The sequence below is a fragment of the Bombus fervidus genome, chromosome 13 (genome assembly GCF_041682495.2).
Source record: "Bombus fervidus isolate BK054 chromosome 13, iyBomFerv1, whole genome shotgun sequence".
In the NCBI taxonomy this organism is placed as follows: Eukaryota; Metazoa; Arthropoda; class Insecta; order Hymenoptera; family Apidae; genus Bombus; species Bombus fervidus.
Window position 1 is genome coordinate 7925762 of NC_091529.1, and position 26278 is coordinate 7952039.

Sequence of the window (26278 nt, forward strand, 5' to 3'; positions counted from 1 at the left end):
CTCGGATTGTTTAACGTACGTGGATATGGGATATTTATCGATACGTTGATCATCGCTATGGTCATCGGTGACTTACGTTACTACGTTCTTTAGGATGATTCGAGTACAATAAGATATGTTTCATGGACTAAACAATTTTCGACGATACGTTGACAATGTAATATTTTGCAAAAATTATACGTCGTGGTGTAGCATATCTCCTTAGATTTTTTTAAATTACAGCTAGAAATCAATTTTCTTTGTTCATTATCTTTCTAAATTCTTTACGAGGAGAGATTAAGACTTTAATACTCTCTATATACGAATCCTGGATCATCAGACGGGTTTGCACTTACGTAGACAAAGATTTAACAAATACTAAAACTTTGTTACACGTTATAAACTTAAAAATCAAGTACAATAAACTTTTTCGCAAATTTTTTAGTTCAGAACAAACAGAATTTATGTATAACGCGATGGTTCAGAAACACAAATTTTGGCATCGTCTCGTGAACCGTAGGAACTCGAGGAAGCAAGAGGCAAACGGTCGATTTGTCGCGGCCATTCTTACGGCAGCTTCCAAATCGGCGATGGTAGGGAGCGCGAGTTGGCGCGATAGCTGGAGCGATTTACATGCGTGAAGCGCTGCTCGATCGTCGTAAATTGGGTAAACCAGCTAATCGGGTCGAATACGTGTTCTAGCTCTTATTACAAAGAATAAAAAACCACTTCTAATAAATTCTGACCCTGACAGTCTCTTCGAGATCTCACAATCAGAGACAATCGCAAATTTTAGAAATACTCTGTAATCTATTTAACCGATAATCATCCTATTATGGATGAAACACGAGTCTTTAGATTAGACAAATTATTGAAGTTTGGATTTTATACTCCGATATCAAATAAAAATAAAAATGAAACACTAAATATGTAATGCTAAATCCTAAATCGTAATTGGAAAAAATACGATGGCTTTTTCAAAAATAGCAACGGGTTGATTTACGTCTCGATTCATGACGTACTATGATTCTCTACCCTCTGTTTAAGGGTGCGTATTATCCTGACACCAGTCTCCTGCACATCTCTAGGGTCACGCGACACCATAGGAAGCTCATTTCCATGCCATACAATTCATTAGAGAAGTGCAAGTTTAAGGTAGCTCGAGAAGAATATCGCGTATCTAACGCTATAACGAAACAAATACATAAATGGGATAGAGAAACGTGCCAGTGTCCAAACGTCCAATAAAACCACCCTCTACGTCATAACCAATCACAAGCTCCAAATGGTGAGACCCTAATAAATTCCTGCTCCGAGGATACCGTAATCTTTCCATTCACAAACCTCTTCTCAACGAACTACAACCAGAGCCATCCAAAAGGAGCCCCAAAAAGCACCCGAAATAAAAGCAACGAAAAGACGAGGAGGAAGAAGAACAACAACATACAGTGAGAAAGAAAGAAAAAAAAAGAAAGGGAGGCAGGCAGAACCGGTGCCAGGTTAGCGCGGCAAATTATCAATGAACATCACTCGGATCCCTGAACTCCGTTAAAACAACAAGCTGCACGACTCTGAAACTAGAGAAAAATGGACGCGCGGAGAGGCGTGCGTTGCGCGAGGGATGAACGAAAGTCGAAAACGAGAGACGATCCTCGCGCATACAGCGAGGATTCCCCGAAATTCGGGCAATTTTAACGGCGCAGGCGCCAGCTCTCCTACGAGAAGGGGCGCTGAATGAGCGGCTCAACATGGTCAGCGGGGCCCCAGAGGGCTAACAAGCCGGGCCCGCCTCGCGTAATGACGGGTTTCGCGCGCGCGGGGCCCCGCACTTATTGCCTTTTATTTATTTGGAATCGTCCAGAGCCACACAGACGGACCCAGGACGGACGTGGCACGGTCGAGAGGCCCACATCCGGGCCCCAGGGGCTGGCATGGACCCGTACCTCTCGCGATTCATTAGCTACACTAGGATTAACGGCCAATACCGAGAGACTGCGCACGATTTATGAGTCGTCAGATTCGAGATCTTCGCGACGCTCATAATTCTAACGGACAGATGACGTGGTTCGGGTTAATTGAGCAAGGTCGCGCGTTCATTCGGATTATACTTGGCAAGACACGGGGCCTGGTAGAGATTTTGGAGAACATGGCGTTATCGTAACGTGATCAAATATGAAAGAAAATTATTGTCGGCTGCAGAAAAATTTCCTCCAAAGGAAGATTTCCTCTCTTCTCACGATTCTTCAAATCCGTTAATGGACTGGTACATGTACGTAGCCAAAAATATGAGAGGAAATCACACTCTACCGACTGTAATAATTTTCCTCCAAAAGAACTGTCTTTCCAGAGTCCTCCGAGTCTACCAACAGACCAGTATCTTCTAATATATCTAATGTGTGAATGTTTCTAAAAATGTAAAAGAAGATTGTTATCAACTATACAAATTTTCCCCCAAGAGAACTATGTTATCGGAATTCCTCAAGATCCACAAAAGTACGGAAAAGTTCGTGGCCCGTTCGCCACCTATGGGGCCGAGTCGAAAGGCCGGGATCCCGGCGCGAAGAGGGGCAAACGTCATCGCCGGCGTCGTTATCGTGGCCATAATCGTCATGGTGGCCGGTGACCGGCGTCATCCGGCTAATGGCAGAGCCTCGAACATCTCACCGTTTAACGACTCGCCGGATCAGCAGGTCGTGTGTTTTCTTAACGACACCACGGGCTCGAGGAACCGCGGCAACATATAATCAACACATTTTTATGTCCCGCAGCCAAACTCCACTCTTCTGAATGGCGAAGCGCACGCTCTCCCTCTCTCTCTCTCTCTCTTTCTCTTTCGTTTACTTTCTTTTTTTTTTCTCTTCCTCTGGTTCTGGTTCACGTGGATGAAGAGGACGAAGAAGAGTGAAGGAGATAGAAGAAAGCAAAATTACTCGACCACCTTGGGCGCCACGTCGCGCGCGCGCGCTGCCTTCTCTCGCAATTTGCCAATGGAAGGCCTCGCGGATCCACGAGGAGATCGTTCATTTGCATTTTACGATTTTTCGAAGTGAAATTAACGCGGCGCCTTCCGCTCCTCGCGAACCTTTCTCTTTCTGCTGTGTATCGTGACACCCGACCCGGCACGGCCCAGAAAATTAAATCTTTTGTCCACCGTGGAAACTCGGTCGTTTCGAGAAAAGTCTAAGCGTGAAAGAATATCGAGTGGCATAGAGGAATTTGTCTTAAATTGTTTGGGCATATGATCTTAGTATAGAGAAGTTGCGTTAGTAGGGTTGAAAAAGGGATACAAATTTCCCATCATTTGGTGATCAACCCAAATCTTAAAATCTTAATCTTAAAATCACTTTTGAAATTAAGAACAAAGTAAGACAGTTTCTCGAGACAATGAGATATTTGGGTCATAATACATGGAAAATTTTGTTTGTGGTTTGTTAAATTTAGTTATAAGTCACTTTTTTCTGGGAACTATATTTGGAAATAGATTGTTTAATTCGTGTTCTCATTACTCCCTTAAATATATTATAACTCATTATTCTCTTAAATTCTAAACTAAATTAGATTTAGAATAAACTAAGTAGTTTTACTCTAATAATTCTAATTTTAAGATATCTACTTCCTTGTAGCTACTCAATGAGATTTTACTGGCAAAATCAGCCATGAATGGAATTATAACAATGTCCTTCCCCTGTGGTCCTCGTGTAAGCAACAAACAGATCATCCATTATTAATTACCAAGATTTGCTTGCTCGTTACGTGTAATCTGATGACTAGACATTCCTGCAATAATAAACTATACGTATAACGTGAAACATCCTGTTGGGTGGTCTAACATATTGGAAAAGAGAATCCTCAACGTGTTCGATACGAATATGTACAAATACAGAGAACTCCAAGAATTTGGCCAGTTTTTAAAAGTATCTGTTCGATTTTATGGAGCACGAGAAACTGTGGGAATGAGACAGAATCAGTCACTCCAGAGGAACGTTTCTTTTTCTTCCTTCCTGTCCTTTTCGTTCATTCTTTCCTTTTTCTTTTTTTTTTTTTTTTTTTTTACGGACAACGTTCTGTTGGAGCTGGTAGAATTACATCATCGGTTCAGAACGCGCGGTTGGGTCCGCCATTAAATCAAAATCTACATTCTCGAACGTGCGATCGTGCCTCCTAACCATAATACACCACCAAGCCCGGAATATTCATGAGAAACGAACATTACAATAGCCTTTGAAACATTCTAGTGACTCATAGGAAGGAAAGAAAATTCCAAGAAAAATCAATTGAATTTTTCAAGAAGAATAAGAAAATATGTGCGACAGATTTAGAATAATTGAGAAATAGATCCTCAGGATTCTTGCGCAACTGAACTAACATTATTAACAACATGTTACAATTCATGAGTCATAAATTTATCGCTACTAATAGATTTAGTAATTATAATCGCTTGTGTCTATGAATTTTAATCGAAGAATTAAGCTACATCTTCTTTCGATGTTCCTTTATCAAATGATAATTCACTATCGATTATCTCTCAGAACAAGAATCTACAGAAGATTCTATAACATCATTCCAAAAGCTAGATGCGATAGGAGCGGTACTTAGGAAGTTACAGAAAAGTTACTTAGTTAGGTACAGAAAAGAAGAAGATGTAACTCAAAAAATGTCCGACATTACCTCTCACCTAAGACGACTCTTAACATTTTAATTAATCATTACCGCACTATTTATAAGCATACATTACACGCTCTAGAAATGTGACTCTACCCAAACTGACAAACATGACATTTGGTATTTTACAGATATCTTAAAATACTTTTAAAAATGTACAGAGTCTGAGATATCTACAGAACAAGATTAATTACTTTTTATATAACAGCTAAACAACAGTAAACATCGTCGTGTAAACTTGTTAGAAATCACGTTTAACAGACGTTTAAATGTCGCGAATTTGTCAAAGTAGAAAAGAGAACGAAGGAATAAAATGGTAGCAGGCTGTTGGATGGCTGTTCCGCGAACGGCCCAGGAAGCAGTTTTACGAGGATCGGTCACCGTTCGGTCGTGGCAGCATGGCACTACGATTATCTCGTTTCCACGGAATAGCCGAGAAATGCTACCTTAGAAAACGAGGAGGTGGACCTGGACTCGAGCGAAGCCGCATAAAAATCGCGCACAATTACCGGTTGCAGCCTGGTCCTCTCAGCCACGAATTCGTCGCTCGTGGTGCCTCGATTTCTCGTTCATTTTTCTCACACTGACCAACCGTGACCCACTTCTTCCACGCTTCATACGATGGAACTATCGGTGTTCTTTTTACGCTCGTATCTGTGAATTTTCCCTCCAGATTTGATGAATCTTGAATATAAATCTTTATATTCACGTCTAAAATATTACAATTCTTTCTTTGTCGTACTATTCGTCATTGGAGAAAATCCGAGAAGATATACTAATGATTGTTTATAGTTGTAAGAGAGGGGTAAACTAAATTGCCACATCTTGTTAATAAAATTATTTCTGGAATTATTTTTAATTTTATTCCAGTTGTATATAATCAAGCTTCGTGCTTCTTAAAGGACACTGTTATTCCTAGAATGTTTTAGATCTTCTGTAATTCATCGGATATTGCGTTTTTGAAGTACTTGGATGCTCAACGTTTGTTTCTATGGCTTTATCTTTAGAAAATCGGCAACGAAGAATATCTTCTTTGGACAATTCGTTATTCTGAAGTTCAACACCTTACCACGATTAATTATTTTAATTTTGCAAAAAATTCATCGTCCTAAAGTACAATATCTTACCGCGTTAATACTTTTATATCGTTACATGTTAGGTATTTTATATTATTATATTAACATCGTTACATTTACGCAACAATTTAATTGAAGATGTTCAACGTAGAAAATATTTTGTAAAATCTTAGAAGAAAGATTCGACCATATTTTGACCGAAAATATTTCCGTTTACTTTTGGAAATGGAAGGGCCAAGATTTAGACCATATTATACTCCGTAGAAATAAGAAGCATCTCCTCGGAATAGTACAAGTTTCAAGAGGCTGATGGAAAAAGCCACAGTCGCACAATTAGCCGCGGTAATTAGCGAAAATCGCGGTTCCTTTCGAGTGCGCGTAATCTTCGAAACGTATTGAGAAAGTGGGGAAACTTGGCCGCTAAGAAGGGTAAGTTTGGCCATCATCCAGGATTCTAAAGGAGAGCAAGTTCGTTACGAATTAATTAGCCAAAAAAACGAGCCATCAAACTTCTCATCTTACCAAAGCTATTCAATTATACTATTCAAGTTATAACACCTGCTAAAACAATCGAAAACCGATATCTATGAAACCCTTTGAAAAACCACCCCTAAAATACCTGAATCTGAAGAGCATTGTTTACTTCAGAGCATTTTGTCTATTATCTTTTAAGAAGAAATATAAGTATTTTAACATAGTGAATTATGTTTACCAAATTATCTGACAAAGATAATTTATAAGAATTTAATTTATTTTATAAATTTCATTTATAAGAATGTGTCTTATAAATTAAAAATAAGGAGAACTAAATGAAATAGAATATTAAATAAAGTTTAATGTAGGGAAGCAGAAGTTTAAGCATAAAATATATTGTACTCTGTATAATATGTTTATATGATATACGTATATTGTAATACAATATTCTTATACTTCATAAAAAGGTATCATATTGAAAACAGTAACAAAATGATAAGAAATTCAGAATGGAGAATTTATAAAATAATTACCTATTTTTTCATCGTCAAGCTTTCAAGAAAATAATAATTGCGTTCCGCGTGATGACCTAAGATATAAATTTTATAATACTGTGTTCCACAGCTTTCTCTAAACTCTCTCTACACTAAGATTGACAAACATCCAAACTCATCGATCCCAAAAAAGAAAATTGTATATAATATACTAAATAAAAAGGAAGATGGTATTATATTGTTACACATATAAAATAACAGCATTTCATTAATATACGATATTAATAAATTATCTAGAACTCGACGCTGATACTGAATAGTACCTACAATTCATCAACCTCAAAAAACAAAGAGAAAACAGCATAAAAGATAGAATTCTCTCAAATTATCACCCCAAAAGGGAACTCTCACCGGAAGCTTGGAGGACAATCAGAAGATTCACCTGCGTTTTTCGTGATGACCCGACGATTATCCTCCCGTCGACACCGCTTCTTCGCCCCGGGGGTGACACGCCTCTTGATCCTTGGACCAAGCCACGAGTCACCGTCGTCATCCGCCATTGCCGCTCTCGCTGTTTCACCCCTTAACCATCCCTCCGTTCCCTCCGTTCCTTTGATTTCCAAGGCTTTTTTGTTCTCGTTCTCCCAACCCCCGGGGCTGGTTCGCGCGATTCCGCGCGCTAGTTAAGCCGTGCCGCCGACCACACCACCTTTTTCCTCTCTCTGCGTTAAAGTCGTTCAAGCGGGCAGAAGCGTACGCGCGCGCTCCACCAAAGATCGCGTGGGTAAAACGAGGCCCGCCGGGGGCGTGGCGGCTCCCTGGTGGTCCATCACTGGCCTGGCCTCCGGTTCCTTTGCGTGGGCAACGAGGAAATCCCCGGGGAACGCGTCTTACACAATACTTTCTGTATATTTCGATATCAGAGTTCATGTAAACAGGGTTGGTTTCATCAACGTTTTGGGCAGATTTCAGGTTTGTTGAAATCTTAGAATAACATCTTTGATACAATCTTTGAAATACAGATAGTCTCTAGAATCCCGTACACAAGTAACTCGACAGCACACTTAACGATAACCCTAAGGTATATTAAACGTTTTACGATTCAAAGTTCAACGTTTCTAACTCAACGATAAGTACTACGAGCCATTTGAATCTTTGAAAGAGATAGTATCCCTAAACTTGCATGAACGATCAAACTTACGTCGCGTGCCATCTTCAACCGATATACACCCACTTCAGCGGAAGTTCGAACGTTGAAAACTCAAGACGAAACTATGAAACCTATATCAAACATTCTATGATTCCAAGTTGAAAATTGTTAACCACCGATAGTATTACGATCACTTAAAGGGAGAGACAATGCCCTTAAACTTCCATAAATAATCAAACTAATATCGTAGTCTCTTCCCAACGAATAAAACGTTCGCTTCGCCGAGTCCCGGAAGTTGAAGAGTTCGAACCATCCGAGACGTCCCGAGGAAGACGTTCCCAAGGCAACGCTTTCTTCGCCTTTCGATTCGCTGGATAACGGCGGCTCCTCGCTTCCCTGTTCGCGAGGCCAGAAGCCTGAAACGTTTCTCGAAGACGCGTCGCGTCGGAGATCTCAATCTCGCCGGATCACGATCCGCTATTAATAACCACGAATGCGGCCGAGATGGCTAATTGACCGCGGCGCTGTCTATTAGGCCGTCCTTTCGGCCATTTCCCCGAGGCTTCCCGCGCGACTTCTACTCGATTCATCTGTCCGTCGTCGCTTACTCGTCTATCCTCTCTCGCAGACGTGCTCACAAGCGGATTCCACCGGTGGAACGACAACGAAAACGACGCGAGTCCGCGTCCCAGAAATCGTAAAAGGTAACTTCTCGATGCCGATCGCGGAACCGAGCGAACAGACGGTTTTTATTTTACGTAATTAGGGGTTGTCGAGGAGAGGAAACGACGGCTACGAAGAAACCAACGACGAACCAAGCAAACGGGTATCGAAACGTCGAATCTGCGTTAAAAGTTTCCCTCGAGGATTACGGTGCAATCGGAATGTCGATTGGGCGACTGGCTAACAATTCGCTGCTTCGGCGTAGGAGTAAGTCTAAGGGTTGTTCATCCATCAAGGGCCAACGGTTACGTTGCAACTTCTCATTTGCAATTTTTTTCATTCAATTTACATTCCACAGGATAGATTAAGGATTTTAGTACTGTTGTCTGTAAAGTGTTTTATGAATATGATGAGGAGACTGTAGGTTTTTATGCAAATTCATATTATTGAGAAGCACTATATTTTTCATATTACGTGCATTCTGTGCAATTTTGCACCATCAAATTTTCTATAAATTCATAAAAATTCTATGGTTTTTATATAACATGTAAAATCTAACGATAGAAAATCTAAGGTACATATCATGAAATTATGATAGACTGTCCCTTGGCCCTTGATCTGTTAATCTCGAACGCCCGATAAGGGATTTAAGAATTAATCCTGCCGCGTTTTTCCGGTCATCTATGCGCAGTTGTATTATACTTTTCGAGTGTTATAATAAATATGAAGTGTTATAATGAATATAAAAAATCCAAATGTCTTATTAGAGTTAATTAATTTCCTTGATTATAGTTACTGACAATTAATATAAAGAACACAAATGACATGAAAAGAATTAACGTAATTTCCTTTGATAGTAGTTCTAAAATTCTTATAAACTTCTAAAATTAATATAAAGAACAAAAGTTTCTAAGTAGAGAAACTTTTCCTTGCGAATCCATCCAAAATGGATCCGCCATAAGAACTCGAAGCAATGAAACGCATACATATATGTATTTGTAAGAAACGAAATACAAAATATATTCTACTCACGTATACCGCAATGGTAACATCCAACGATTCATCATGAGACATCGAACGTTAACGATGACTCTTCAGAGTTTTTCTTTCCCATTGATTCGAATGTTCTGGTGACCGCCACCCGTGTAAACTCGGTATCTCGCAGAAGCATCGCGTGGGTCGATGGCAGGTGGGAAGATCAAGGGGTGTACACCAGGAAATATTCCTCTCGCGGACCTGCAATTAGAACGAACGCGACGTGGGTGAGTAAAGGTGGGCAGTAAATCAGCCCGAGTTTAAACTGCGACGGCCTCGGGATGAAAGCGAGCATCTGCAGTAATCGACGGGATGAGAACGCTGCATCAGGTGCCACGTTGCACAAATATGACTTTTCCTCAATTTTATCTTTTCGACAAAAGTATAATATACGTAATAATTGAGTGTATTCGTTGAAATTTAGAACGTTTTAATAATTAAAAAGTTATAAAGAATTCAAACAAGATAGAAGCTTGAAGAAAAGTCTTGATCAAATTAAGAGAAAGCAGGTATAGAACGGAGTACTTTCCCTCTTTTCTAATATGTAACAGAAATTTATATAAAGAAAATACAATGGATATTCTAATATTGACCATAATATAATATTTTGTACAATCTGACAAAATTCACCGTACACACAGAACACGCTTTAACGATTCGAATCTACAAACGATTCCCTATGCCGAACACCATAAATCTCTAGGTAGCAGATCTAAGAATTTTCTACCATTCTGTCCCTACTACAAACCTCGATCACCACCCCAAACCAATCTCCGATTTCCAAAATCCACGAAAATCTCACGCATAACTCCGAACCCCAAACGTCAAAAAATTAATCACGCCGGTCCCAGCTCGGCGCCAATAACCACAAGGGCGTGACACTGAAAGGCACCAGGCCACCGGGCATAGATAATAAAACCAAGCAAATAACGACGCACGAATTCGTCACGGCCGCGATAAACGATGGAAGATCGAGACCGTCACCCTTAACAGACGTTCCCTGACAAATAGACGAGGCTTGGCTCGTACAGTTCGAGGGTGAGGAGACTCCTAGGCGAATTCATAGACGGCCAGGAATGCGCAATATTGTCGGCAGTCTGTCACACATTCGATCCGGCCAGCCTTCGAGATAAGGCAAACGCGCGCGCGGTCGTGCTCGTTTTATTACACGCGTCCAGCGGTGGCCCGCAGATGTATCAGACAATAAACTACGGCCTGTTTGGGATTTGTGGGCCGCGTATTAATCTTACTGTATTTATATGCCGGCCCTCCAGAGAAAAAGCGGCCTCTGGATCATCAAGAGATGGGGCAAGAGCGCGAGCGCGCGACGAAAGCATCGATTTCAGATAAAATCGAGGCTTACCCTTGAAAAAAAGGGATTCGTCCCGGTAAACGACAGCACTGGGGATTGTTCCGAACGTGGGTTAGATCGGACACGCTTGTCCTCCTTAGCTGGACGATTTTTGTTTTCGACCTTCGTTGGTGGCCCTCCTTTGGCGCGGGGGTTGGATCGAAGAATTGGACAGTGTATTTCGTGGACGATTCAGTGGCAGAGGGATGCTATCTGATTATTATATATTACGGTGATGCCTTTAGCTTCGGAGCAGGTGGTGTTTTTATTTGCTTCTCTGCGGAATAAAGAAGGAAAATTAATTGCAATCTTTTACAATGATTACTGAATCTATAAGAAGTTTGAATTCATCGATACACGTTGTTTCTTAACTTCTTCTTTCGGAAAATTGCGATACCCATAGATACTATATAGATTCATTGGATTCACACGCAGTTCGTTTTATAGTAGGTACCTATGTAATGCTAGGTATGTTTTATCGTTTTTAATTCTTTTACATATGCTGTCTTTTTCGCATCAATATGATACAAGTATAGGATGTTTGTCGCATTTACAGAAAATTTAAATGCTCGCAATATGCAGTAAATTGTCTAAAGTAAGGTATTATGATAATGTTACTACTCATAATCTTTAAGGGTAACAAAGCTCTGTTTAATTTTCATTCTCTTAATTATGTTCATAAAAAATGTGAATTCATAGAAATATCCGCAGACTAGCTATAAATAATATTTCTACATGTATGTTATAATTTAATAGAAGAATTTCATTATGTGCGATATCGACATAATCCGCTGTTTAAATATTAAGTTTGCAGAAATTATTTGTAATAGAAACAATTTTGTTCTCAGTGAAAATCAAAGAGAAGAACGTGAAGATATATTCAATAAAAAGAAATGGTAGATTGGCGTACTACTCGTCTTTCGATTTGCGTTTTTCGTCGAGCAGGTGCGTATCGACGTTATGTTAATGGGCATTCAGAAGATTTTGGTTAACCATATGCTATCCAACGAGGGTGGAGTGAGGCCAGAAATACTAATAGAAGCCGTTCGCAGAAGCAAGCTTGAATAAACGGTGCCCCGTCCAGCGAGGTCTAATCATTTCTGGGCGCCTAAGAAACGCTGGAACGGAAGCCAATTTGTAAATTGCCTCGATAAACCACCAAACCGATGCTGAATTTGTGGCTGAACGGCTCTCCACTCAGCTTCTAGCTGATGGTTATATCGAGAATCTCTTCTTATTGCATCGTTTTCCTGTAATTATAGGGTTTTCTGTATTCTAGTTGCTGGTACTAAGACCTAATGTTGTCTTTTTACATATTTATTTCCTTCTTTTATTTCCTTCTCAATAATTTCAATACAAACAAATTCTTTTTCAACTAAACGTTTTTATGGGAAAAGTTCATTTTTATTAATTTTTTTTTTTTCTTCTCACAGTAGATGTAATTCTTCTAATTAATTATAGTAGTCCCTGATAAGCACAATTCTACAGTTAATATTAACTTTTACCAAGTTACAAACTGACATAATGGAGAAAAATAAAACATCACTAGTTTCCAAGTTTTATCGTCTACTTTAGACAGTTTCCAGACTAAACTCAGCTTTTGCTAATTGTTTTCACGCTCAATGTTCAAATTTGATGCATTTCACAACGAATTTTAAGACGTGCTGTTCTGCGAATGCAGGCACGATCGACCGATAAAAATCAAGTTATCTCGGTGTTCCGCGACGATCAGCCGCGTAACGCATGCGCTGACGCCATTAGAATATCGTGGCCACATACCGGGACCCAAAAACGAATGCCAGCCAAGGGAAAAGGGGTGACAGGGCCGACCGAAATGGAAGGGGTTAGCAGGATCGCCGGCGCCTTTGACCGGGAACCCCGTGGCGCGCGACATGCCTCGTCTGACCGCCATTTAGCGTGAACCTGTCTCCAGTGCAAACCACTCCGCTCTCGAAACTGGCCGTTTCGTTTTCGAAAACGAAATGTTTCACCCGGTGACAAATACTTTTCGCCATGGCAAACAAAATTGAAGATGTTATATACTGAGAGAAAAAGAAAGGTTGATGTTTACAAGATGTCGTGAATTCTTCAGATAATGAGTAAAGAAGATACTAGGGGAGACACTGATGACGATAGCCTCGCCAGATATACACTTACTTACTTGTAAAATTGGAACACCATATTTTAAAAATTCTATGGAGAGTTTTGGGACAGCTGCTGCAATAAGAAAGCAGTTCCATTGTACAGTAATTTAAATAAACCAACTCAAAATCAATTAGAATATTCAGAATCAAATTACTTTTTCAAACCCTCAGATCTCAGACAGCTCCACTGTAGATTAATTTAATTAAACCAGCTCGATAATAATTATCGATTAATAAAAATAATTTAATTAAACCAGCAAAATCGATCAAACTCAAATCACTTTTAAATATAAACCCTAATAACTATCTTTTTTTTCTAAGATACAATTTAAATATTGGAACTACCTTCTTATGGCTACAAACCTTTTAATTGCAATCGATTGTTGTTAAAGAACCTTAGTATGTACTTACTGTTTGTACGAGAGTGCTGAATTGTGGGTGTTCAAAGGTAAAATAGAAGGATTCTTGTTGTTGAGGTGTTATGGGTTCTTTGGATGGTAAACATATGTAGGAGACACTGGAAGACACTGATGAGTGAAAAGAAAAAGGTAATTAGACCATTATTTTTTATATATTTTATTAGCGTATTAAAATTAATTACCATTGAGAAAACTTACTATTTGTATAAGAGTATTAAATTATAGATGTTCAAAGATAAAACAGAAGGGCTGATATTGTTGAGAAATTATGAATTCTTTGAATAATAAGCGTAGGAGACACTGGGAAACATTGGTGATAATTATCGAAGGAAATACCTGTTTATATAACCATAAAAATAGATAATCGTTTTTTAAATATCCTATTAATTCACATTGATTACTATTAAAAAAGAACTTACTCTTTGTATGAACGATGCGTTGCAATTATTTATGATTACGAGAGAAAGTTGACGTTCTCGAAATGTCGTCAATTGTTTGGTTAGAATACGAGTCACTGGTAATAATTGCTCCATACAACATCTAATTACTAATCAATCAAATTATTAATCAATAAAACTATTTTACAACTGTTCTATAAAAAAATTAAAGTCAATCATTGCTAAAAGAAACGTATTACTTACTATTTTCATGATGAAATTAATTGCGACTCCAAATGCTGCAAATATTACTTCATATGACACTATGACAGATGGCGTTACAACGAACGCGCGAAGAGCATCCATAATTGAATAATTATATTAAATACAATCGTATATTAGTTCTTTGATCTTAAAAGATAAAGAAATAATTATGAGTCTGTGTTAGTTCGGAGCTTAAATAAATAAAAAAGATAGAAATACACATAACTGAATCCATTTATTGAACCATTTAACATGATTCAATAAAAAATTAATTTTAATTTACTTACTTTTAATATTATTTACTTTATTACTTTCCTCGCGTCAAATATGAAACTGTGAACAAAATAAAATAATGTAAAAATTAGTAGATATGCCAACAATACCACTTGAGAGTTAATGGCATTGATATTAAAATATTTGTCCAAATAAATTACGCTTACAGAGTCATTTAAAATTTAACATTTATGTACCTAAACAATCTAACGAATAAAACTATGCGACGTCTTTTTGGTTGGCAAAGCGGTGCCAGGATGCTACTCCATTCCACCCACGCGAAGTCGTGGTCTGATCCCGTGGTCGAAATTTCTGTGTGTTTGTCGAGCGGCGGTAGTAGGTCCTGGAGTTATGTTACGGCTGGCCATAAACGAAATGAGAAAACTGTCCGGCCGCCGTTGAAAAATCTCCGCGGAATACAAATGCTTGATTTTTTCGGGCGGCGCTCGCTTTTGGTCGGCCGCGCCTACGATGCTTTTTTCGGCCCCCGGCCGAACGTTTCACCTTCGACAAATGGCATGCTGATCGTAATTCCAGAACACGATGATAATAATAATAATCGAAATTTTGTCGGTCATAGCTCAGATTCATGATTAATTCAATCTCATTAACAGATAATATCGTTGTTAACAATATTATCAACTCGATCAATTTGATCAAGTTTATCAACTTTATCAAATAATTCAAATTATACAAACGAAATAATCTACCATTAACACCAGAAGTAGCAAAGTCGTTAAAATGACGGATTTCAAATTTTATATTACCATTAGTGTGTAGAGATTTTTAGAAAAATTACTCAAATAGAAAAATGATTATAAGATTCTACATTTCGTTTCCATAGCATCAAATTGTTGCAGTGATACGAAAGTACTACTAAGCATTACGAAATTTAATATATTTGGGCCTAATTAAATCGTGCATGAATGCTGTAATAAATACAATGATATGCCAATATCTTCCGTAGCCACTGTATAACAGAACCACCGAACCAAATATATTGTATATTTCAATGCATACTGTAAATCAATAGTTCTAGTGTCAAATCAATACAACACAGAAATTCGCCCACTCAAATCATCAAGAAACACCAAGTTGTCATCGTATACCTCGAGTGGCTCTCCATCAAATCTCTCCACGAAGTATGTCGAGCGTTTCCAAATTAACCAATAAATTAACGAAAGTCGGAGAGACAGTCGGTCTTGACCAGTCGATCGGTGGCTTTTCTTTCGATTCATGGCTCGCAATTAATCTCGATCTTGTTCCCGTAGCATGCTGCCGTGGGCCTGCACGGTCGTTAATTCGGCGCTGACGAAGGCACCCGACGTGGTGGTGGGGTGGACGGGTAACAGAGGAGGGGAGATGGGGCCCGCTTTCGGGGCCCCGTTCCGCTTGTAAGAAGCGAACACGATGACATTCGTACCAGGGCCCGAGAAAACGAGTCGGGATACATGGAAGCCTACACGAGCGAACGGACGATTCGGAATCAGATGTTATCTTTGACGAGGGCTGCCGCTAGTGGGGGGAAGCCGGGGCCCTTTCTCGGTGCCCCGCGCCAAGATACGGATCTCCTTGGCGCCACCGTCTCCCGGGCCCTTCGCCACGGGGCCACGCAAGTAGCGATGGCCACCTCTGTTCTTCTATTTTTTGACCTCGCGAACTTTCGTGCGGTTTAATTGCGCCTCGGCTCGGTTACTTGCCTCCTGATTGTCTGCCGGTGCTAGTGATAAAGTAATCTTTCTAATTTTTGTTCCTTTTATCGTTTTTTATAATTTTGACGATATCGTTTGACTCTTGATTCAAATCTAATTTCGTTTTTCAACCCCTTTCCGCTGAAGTAGCATTTTTATTGAGAAAAATTTTAATATTTGAATTAATGATTGGTTGTATGATGTATCAAAAACATTGACGAGTATGTTAGAATTCTTTTTAGGTCTTGACAACCTAAAACAGTGAAGAAGTATGGCTTAAACATAAATGATCCATTTTATTCATGGAACGTGAGAAGGTATGCTCGCCTATATTATACTTACCTTATGATTAACCCTGCTACATTCTTTAGGTTTCTTTCGATCTAACTATGTTTTTCTATTCCTTAATACTAATAATTTCTTCCAACGTTTCTTGCCCACCTTCCAACACCAAAGACAGTTTCGCAAAGAATCATACATCCACACGATCTTCACCTTTCCGAAAGTTGACACTTGCATATTCCTTATCTCCTTTCTTCACAGTCTCGTAGCATCCATAAACGAGCATTTCCCACATTCCACTAACGAACGGTGGAAAACAAAAAAAGGGTCTGGCCGATCGCACCAGGTGATTCGTAGCCTCTTCAGTCCATCACTACGACAACGTGAGCTGCTGTCGGGGCCTCGAAATGCTGGCTTTTGAGGGTCCTAAACGCGGTTTAAACGTAACCGATACCCCAGCGGGGGTCCCAGCACCGGTCCTCTTTGCGTCCGCCATCGAAAATTCGTTTTGACGATTGACAACGGCACCGAACGAACGATGAGGAACGGCCGGTCAAACGAACGAAACCACCGGTTTTCCTTTACCCAGGCCCTCGCGTTCATTATCGTGGGCACGCGTGTCTACTGTGCCTTGGATGATCCTCCTCGTATCGAGGGATCGATCGAAGCCGGATATGTCCGGTTGAATTTACCGAGGGGACACCGTGTTCCAACCGTTATCCTGAAGACGTTACTCCGCCTGGACCGTGAATTATCGTACTCCCGTGTCAAAGAAACGCAGTTAATTTATCGTCCACAAATGTTCTCTCTTGCACAATTCAGGTAGTAATAATGAAATTTTACAAATCACAAGTCACAAGTCATAAGTTACAAAATTACCGGTATTAACAAATACCTTTACATTATAAAAAAAAAAAGAAAACTTCACAAGTAGATTTTATAAATTATAACTCCATTGATTATCCTATATTTCCCGAAAAATTATAAGATCGTAAAAGAGTAATCTATAAGCTATAACTTATAACTTGTCGACTTATTGGCATTATTAATTAGTCAGATACCGTGCAAAAGAGACCAGGGCCGTTGTTTTTCGTGATGCTCAGTCAGATGGCGGTTCCTCCTTGACACGAAATCTACGGTGAAATAAAGATGAGAAATTGGTTTATTTGATTTTACAAGTAAAGTGATTTTTATACTATCGTCCGTAAATATTTGGATGCATAAATTGATATTTTTACTACATTTTCAACGTTACGATAGAAGAATGTTTCTCTGCCGTTAATTGTTTACCTTTGGCCTTGCCTCTTTACCTTACCCTTACCTTTTTTTATAACTGGGCTGAAATTCTCTGCAATTTAAATTTAAGTTGAAATAAAAAATGTACCTGCGTTAATAAAGTTCCATGTTTATCCCTAACGAATAGTTAACGCTTTATAGAATGAACTTTTAGAATGTGACTAAAGACATATATCTCAATCGTTTTAATATCCTCACATTAGACAGACACAGTTAAAAATTGGGAAACACGAGAGAAGTTGAAAAGGCAAAGAACACTTCAGAAATTGAGCCCACAGTTGAAAGCTCGAGCAGACGAGATTTTAATAAACGCATCTAACGCTGCGTCATTTCGAACAATAGAAAATTGCACGTACGGTATGCATCGGCATGGTTGAGCAGATACAGCGTATAATTTAGTAACAGGGGCCGGGGGTTCCATGCAAATATCGAGAACAATGAAACGACGAGGCTCGCATTAATTAAGTCGTAAGCAGAATAGGAGACGTTCTTCGATTCGTTGATCGAGCGTCGTCGTCGCTCGACTACGACTCGCGAGGAGAGCCGAGTTAATTGGCTCTCTAACCAAATAATTGACAGTAAGTAGGAAATGAGAAGTTATTCCTCGTAGGAGTTGTTTGTCGTCTCCCACTTTTCTTTGCCCGTCGCTATCGCGAATCGACTTCGGCGAATTAACGAGCGAACGTCGTAATTAACCACTGTCAGGGAATCAGACCCCCCCCTTCTCCTTCGATGTTGAAACTTCTTAGAATTCATCGAGTTCAACCTCGATCGCAATAGTGTCGTTCAATGAATATTAGACGGTTCTTAGATCTCCAACTATGCTCAACTATGCTCCATTCTATGCTTTTCTTTACGAATCGAGATAAACCATTCATTCGGAGAGGAGAGACTTGACTGCGTGAAAAACAGGATTTACAGGGACCGATAATTGGTAAATAATCTCTTCAAACTTGTCCTATGTCAAAATGATCATTATCTACAACAGAAATTATCCTTACCGCAAAGGATTTTCCTAGTTCCCGGTGAATGGACTCTCTCTAGCATAGCAGCATCCTTTAGTGTAATCCTGGTAAACTAGACTTACGATCAACGATCCTAAGCCCCTCAGATTTACTGAATCGCGCCCGATTGTTATAAAGCTGTTGTCCAATGTGTACCTGAAATATTCTTTCTTTTGAAATGGATACCACTCTAATACAAATGCAAGTGTGTATTAAACTAAATGACATGACATATTTTTAAATAAAATTTTAGTTTGTTTTAAACACGACTCGATACACTTTTTGAATAACTATCTAAAGTTCACTATTTCAAATTTGTAAGAATCGTCATTTCTAAATTAAAAAATTCCTATAATGTATCTAACAACAGTATTGGCCCATCGAATTTAATGCTCGGAGAAGTAACATCTCACCCTAATCTGCGCATTTTTATGTTCTCTTAATAAATTACATATTTACAAGCTCTGAGATAGAGAAATGGAAGGGTACCTATAATAATTGAGGGGAGAACAAGCGACGGTCGTAATGGTCATGGAAAGGAGAGGCTGGCGCCGTCGAAGATGACCAGGAAAACGCCCAGTCTAGGCAAGATGACGTTGTAAATATTTTCTGTCATCGGTCGGCTCTGTGTCAGGGCCCGGAGTCTTGTCTTCGCTTTAATAAAGGTACTGGCAGCATGGGTACCTCTTTGGAAAGTGCGTCACCTGAGCCTGGTATCGGACACTGATGGTGCGGATAGCGGCGCTTTGTGTCCTTCGTGTACCCCTCTCAGCCGAAAAGATCACCGCTCTCAAAAGACCTGCCCTCGCCATTCATCACTTCCGCCGCGCTTTCGGCCCCGGGAGCAGCGAAAAAGTCAATCTGCAGATTCTCCGTCTTGGACGTTGCTTGATTGTCAAAGAACGAATAAAAAGAACTATGGAAATTGTAACCGAGGTCTTAGATGTACAGTGGCTCAAAAAAGTATTTGAACACTTACCTTAGTAAACGTTCATGTATATATTGTATGTCTTATAAAAAATATTTTGAAATTTCATTGGCGCTGTATACAATCGCCCCGGAAAGTAAGTTAATGCTACCGCTAAAAGTTTACTTCCCTTTAAAAGTCTGTACTTCAAAATGTTCCATATAACGTGCATGATGTATTCATAAAATATTTCTACAAGTGTTAGGATACGTTTGTGAGATAGTTTTCAGGAATTTTTCTTATCAACGCTAATAGGCTGCTCGTTGTTAGTGATGAAATCATGGCCATTCTCTGTAAAGACGATTCTCTGTAAAGAAGATTCTACTTTACTACGGATTCTATTATAAAGGCTCCGTAACATTCGAAGCTTTCAATTGTAAAACTTTTCTCAGTAACTATGGGCTATGGTTACCTTCGAGAAGAATTTCTTCGCCGATAGAACCTGCAAAGGTCTAGTAGCATACGGTTAACGCTTCTAATTGCAAAACACGGTGCTACTCTTCCTTAACATGTATCGAAAGTGAGAGTCGTAGCTCTTCGGGACGTAAATTCGCTCATTTGTACTTGCAACACTCGGCGCAAGATCGCTGGCGTAAAAGGCGCGCTCGCGCCATTCCGAATGTCCGGCGTCCTTTATATCGAGGCGGCAGAAAAGGTAATTTGCAGATTCCAGCGAACAGGTTTCAACCGAACACACAGTCGGGGTGCTAATTTGTCCCGACGCGGAGATAAGGATCTGGCAAAAAGGTTCAGCACAAAACGAAGCAATTAAAATGATAATGCGACCAGACGGGGACATCTTTTATTAGCGGCCTAGCGCAACTCTATGAAGATCATTCGCCAACTTCATGATGGAATCTAAATAATAAACCAAGTACCTAATCTAACAATTAAATTTATATCGTTGTTTGAACCAACGAGTCGATAAATCATCTTTGCGTTCCATAATCCATACGTCTTCTAAAATTTCTCATCGAATACTGCAGTGGCATATCTTTTAAAACACGACTGTTAGTTCTTATCCATGTAAGAATTATCTTCCTCGATTTTTCGTTTCTGAACTTCCTCCAAACAATTCAAAAGCCCATTTACATATTCAATCGATTCATTGCCAGGATTCTTCAGCTTTCCAGCGCCGATACGTCACGTCCCAATTCCAGAAGGTTCGTCAGACATCCTCGGTCCTCGTCGGCCAAAGGAGGTAAGACAGAGAAACGTTTACCTGGCTGACGACGGCGGCGACGCCTTTGTCTCAGGGACCCCGGAGATAATTAAAAACCGAGTAAAGCGGACAGAACGCGCAGCAGTCGGTAAATCCACTTGGAAAGGGACACAGAAGGGAGAAGATCGTATCTTGAATTTACACCCATCAACCGCCACCTTGTTCCAGCCACCTTCATCCATCTACTTGTGTGTAACCAGTCGCCGGATCCTTGGTCCTCGATGATGGCCAACGATACGCCGTTGCTCGACGCTGTAAAACCCGATGTTCGACAGGAGTTCGGCCATCGGGCTACACGTAAATATCCGGCGTGGAACGTGGATCTACCGGTACATCATCCAGCCTCCTTTCTTTCCGCCTGATCGCTGGTATTTGACGGCAAACGCGTTTTTTCCTTCGTCGAGATCTTTCTCAGCGATTCCTTACTGCCGCGTTCCTTCTTGCCTCTGGATACTTTACGGAGTGTCGCGTGAAAATTGAAATTCGAGATCTGGAAAGGCTCTCGATCTTGGCCCGTGCACCGGTGTGACGAGTTTATTAAAATGGTTGCTCGTTAAGACACCAGATGGATGTTGGTACCAGGGACTTGTTCTTTCATCCAAGATCAACGTCTTCCAGGTTTTGTTCGATCAGTTTAACAGGTTGTTCGGGATTCTTCGAACTGGTAAACTGGAACAGGATGAAACAAAAGCAACTGAAGACGTACAATTTAAAGTTATGGACCACTGTTACCACTGTACCTCTGACGTTCTTATACCATTCCTAGTAGTCGTTTTTCAAGAGTCGTTTATATTCTTCGAAGTCGTGAAAACGTATCGCGACAAAGAATAAAGTTGCAACTTAATTAATTATGAAACATTTGATGCTTTTAAAAGTTAAGGTACATGACTAGATTCAGATTCTTAAAATCTTGACATACACAACTATGATTTTCAGCTTATCATAAATAAATTATATTTCTCTAAGGTAGCTTTTCGTGCCTTGGGTGACGTGTGAACTAGGAGCAGATTGAAATTACAAGTGAAACAGACAGTAGCAGATCAAAAGGGCTGTAACACCGTAGAGTCGAAGGAAACGTCGAGGAAAGCCAATGTGACTTTTCCTCCGGAAATTTCGACATGATTGTTTCGCTACAGTGGCTTATGGTTGAGCTGATGTTATTTGTCATTAGAAGAGGACGGCGAGCTTCATTATCCGAATAATTAAAGCTTATTATATGATGTAGCGGCGCTCGTTATCTAACCGGTTTCGTCGATGCGCGTCACAGATAAACTTATCTGTCGTGTAGGAGCGCTTGTAACGAATCAATTATATTACTTATGTAAGCGAGCGCGCGGGTTTCGCGCGCTCCGCCACTTATCGCGGCGAAACTAGCGCTGAAACGTTTTATGCTGTCCTGATAAGCGACCGTTAGCATTATAATGTGCGGAAAAGGCGATCTACGACGGTCGATCCTTGTCTGTTGGTGGTCTCGTGCCCTCCGTTCTGCTCGGTTGTCAGCACTGCTGGATGGAAATGAAGAATCTCCGTGATAAACCATTATCTGCATACGACATTAATAATACGAAGATAAATTGTATATATCTTGTGAAGAATTCGAATTTATCTTCTATAATTAAATTAAGATCTAAATTTCTCCAAATTAATGGCTAGAACCATTTAGACAGTGTTATTTGACTCGGAAGGATGTTTGAGTCCAACTAAATAACCTGCTATGTAATTCACCAAAATCGGTTATGAACAATTTTTAAACTTGAAAATAGATTGCATATTTAACTCCTAATTAACGGGTTGATAAAACAGTGAAATATATTATATACATTGACAACTCAATGGCCATATATTTTCAGGATGTTGAAGCCTAGGTGACTCAAATAACACTACCATGCTATATACTCCTAGATGTATTTACTCTAAAACGGTACATAAAAGGTAGGAAAAGAGAAGACATTCTGTATTCTCCATACACTGCAGACAGCAAAGTTGCTGAAGTAAGGTACACCGTGCTGAATAACAAAATCGTGTATATACAAACGATCTTCTGTCTATTTCGAGAGACACATCAGTCAGCATGCCGAAAGATGGTCTTCCAAGGATTAGCCTCGGTCGCGGGATTCGGCCCGAAAACCGCGAGCTGCAGTCTAGCAAAACTGTTGGACCGGTTTTTTCCTCCTCCGTCCCCGAGATGATCGTCTGGAGGTATTCAGCCAATTCCCATTTCGCGTCGCCATGCATTTATGCCTGAATACAAAGTGCGAGAGGAGGTTCCCTAAAAAAAAAGAAAAGAAGAAATGAGACAGCGAAGAAAACGACGAGTCGGAAGAAGGAGGAAAAAGGATAGAAGAAAGGGAAAAGGGAAACCGTTGGATTCTCCGTAAATCTTCCATGCGTGTAACTCTTCTGACGAGGAAGCCACGGCGCTCTCGTTGCGCGGAGCGGCCGGAGTTGTTTATGCTTTCCTGTGCAGCGCTTTCTGAAATATGCAAATCGCGAATTCGCATAATGGCGTTATCGCAGTAGGATGCCGCCGTCGGCGACGACGTCGAGATAGCTGAATCCGAGCGGGTCGAGCTCTTTCTTGACATCAAACGGCCACCGCCGGCTCGCCAGCCCCATTGATTTGTCCCTGAGAAGAAACATCTCAGCGGGCTTTTCGTACAGCCGCGATAAATATATGATCTGCGAATCCACCGAGTGATCGCTATGACTCACGACGATTCGACCACGAGGAATACCAAGTCGTTCGAACTGTGAGGTCGATCGCTCCGGCTCCGTTACCCGACGAAACGTTCGTGGATGGCTTTCTGTATTAGCCCTGCTACGTCCTTTGAGTCATTTATGATCCAATCACATTCTTTTATCATCAAAAAATTCGTAATTTTATAGATTTATAAATAGTGATAAGACTTACATTTTTTAATAGATGAAAGTTTGTCTTTGTCTTGCACTCCGTATTTCTCCATAGACATATGTATCTATAATTTTTCGTTTGTCAATGTACATGATATATTCTACTGTTTATCGTGCCTCTAATAACGTTTTCAAATGTAGATCCGTTAAAAATTATTCATAATCGAATTTAGCGAATTACGAAGAAAATTACTTAATTTAGCTCAAGTATTCTTCTGACATCCAATACATGTCATTTCTTGTTCCAACAGCATGTTAGGGTATTCCTCAACACATTCAGTATCCCCTTGTTTGTTGAAAAGAGATTAAAATTAGTACGTAAAAAGAAAAGATTCTTCCCGTTTGACGACATCTCTTCTCCGACTATCTTTTAACTGATAAGTCTGTATCATTTGTAATCAACTTATACAGAATTAAACCCTAATGAATTACATTTAAGATAAGCTAGTAAGCTGATTGTATGTGTTTTGAACCTCTCGCAATATCATCCTTTTTTTTTCATTTGCAAATTGCTCCATGGTGAACATTGCTGTTTCGTGGTGTTGTTAACCTTCTTTTTCCAAGTACCTGGAACCCACCTCTTCTCGCAACGATCTAAACTGCAGAAAATTATATCGATCCGTGTCACGCAAGCCTTAAAATGTCGCGTTTCACTCGCATGTAGTCAGTCTACCGGCGGCAGCCTCGGTGGTCTTGCATTTACAAAACAGCCGGACGAAATGAATGAATTATTCAGTTTCGTATAAATTAACTTAATCATCTTTTTATAAATAAACGATGGCGGCATATTAATACAAAGAAGATTTCGATAAGCAACTTAATAAAAACTGACAATTCATAGAAAAATAATCGATCACATTAAATACTCGTAAACTTCGAACGAATGTTCCTTTTGTTCCTAATATTAAACAGAAAATAAGGACTCAACTTTAGACGTAATACATCATCGTCATACACCTCTGACGATCCGTCTACAAGATAGGGAAGAACCAAATATGTAGATGATGACAAGATGAATACATCGAATTTCCAGGCAAAAAATAATTGTCCAATTCTACCATAGAGAACAACTTTAAAAGCAAAAAACAAACAAGGAGAAAAAGAAAAAGAGACACAAACCTGTACTCATTATGCTCGTTCGATTCAAGCGGTTAGACCCGACTCATTTATTTCAGGCGACGCAGAAACAGGAAAGACCGAGGCAGAAAGAGAGACAGGCGAAGCATCAGGACGGAAGAAGGAGCGACGCGCGCTGAAACGTATCCGCGGTTTATTATTATTTTATTCGGATGTTCTTCGTCGCGTTATACCCCATAACCCACCCTCTTCCCTACACCTTTTCCTGTGGCACCGTCGCAACGCCACCCCCTTCCCTGCCACAGAACCACCACCATACTTCTCTGATTCTCCCCCACCGCGAAGAGAGAGGAGAGACCACCCCTCGGTGTTCCACGCTCGCTTCGCAGCAGTCAAGTCGTAATCCCCCTTCACAAGGTCCTTAACAGGCAGGGCAGGGCCCGGCCGAGTACGCGACAGGGACGTTAAAATTTAAGGTTTCCGTCGACACGTTGCGACCCATAAATTTCCTCGCTCGAAGCCGTCGCTCTTTCCTTCGGCCACGCTTGACAAATTATACCAGCGGCATCCCCGCGAAAACTCTGCTGGAAATCACTTTGCCGCTTACTTTTATCGAGATCGATTGAAAAAATAAAACGCACGTGAGTTACGAGTGAATAATCGATTAAATGGATCGTACACTATCATGTTACTTAAATTAGCTAAAGAAATTCTGAAGATAACTTCTTTTATATTGTACATGTTCATATCATATTTAACATTTTTACACCGTACAGTGTTGTAGTTCGTTTTTTAACCTCCTGACGAGGTTAACTGCAATGTTAGCGGAATGTTAGAAATGTTTTCTTAATGGACACGGCTCTCGTCCAGAAGCCTCAAACTGTGTTAAACGCGACAGTGTTAAGCATAGCACTGCACAGTGTAACAATGTCAAGTGTGATAACCCAGACTCTGAAAATGATATGAATCTGGATAAACCCTAAAACATAATAAAATTATTTTTTAAATGTTACACTGTTAAGAAATATTAGCAGATTATAGCTCATTTTAAAATATTAATCACCATAAAAAATAACTTATACAAGGGTTATATAATTATACATACCTCTGAAGATTCTATAACCAACATTTTGCGATTAGTAACATTTTTTAAAATCCTCAATGGCCCTGAATAATCGTTTTATCCTATTTCACAGGACAGTTAAAGATGCATCCACAAAAACGATTCGCTTTATAATATATCTCATCTAATCAACGTCTCCTGAGAATGAAAACTTTCAAATGAAGCCAAATTCTAAGAAATGATTAACTTCTGAATGAAAATCGATCACGTGGATCGATCGAAATGTAATTGCATCAATACATATGTATGAATACATAATGTATGATCGATACAACCTTAATATCAATTTTGTTAGGTTATGTGATTCGAATGACAAAAACGTATGACATAGCAAGTGTTTTAGAA

General features: G+C 39.8%; 2 long non-coding RNA genes across 3 annotated transcripts; both read right to left on the bottom strand.

Annotated features, from left to right (window-relative positions):
* Window positions 1-9439: 9439 nt before the first annotated feature.
* On the bottom strand, window positions 9440-15106 carry LOC139993480 (uncharacterized). Its single transcript, XR_011801388.1, has 7 exons — window positions 14559-15106; window positions 14089-14421; window positions 13867-13994; window positions 13646-13783; window positions 13440-13555; window positions 10897-11161; window positions 9440-9734 (listed from the first exon to the last, which is right to left on the bottom strand). It is a non-coding gene; the product is annotated as an uncharacterized lncRNA (long non-coding RNA).
* A 3521-nt stretch (window positions 15107-18627) lies between these two features.
* On the bottom strand, window positions 18628-25507 carry LOC139993475 (uncharacterized). 2 transcript variants are annotated; one of them, XR_011801384.1, is made up of 4 exons: window positions 24853-25507; window positions 20014-24704; window positions 19614-19906; window positions 18628-19521 (listed from the first exon to the last, which is right to left on the bottom strand). It is a non-coding gene; the product is annotated as an uncharacterized lncRNA (long non-coding RNA). The 2 variants fall into 2 exon arrangements; XR_011801383.1 differs by having other exon boundaries at window positions 18628-19906.
* Window positions 25508-26278: the final 771 nt, after the last annotated feature.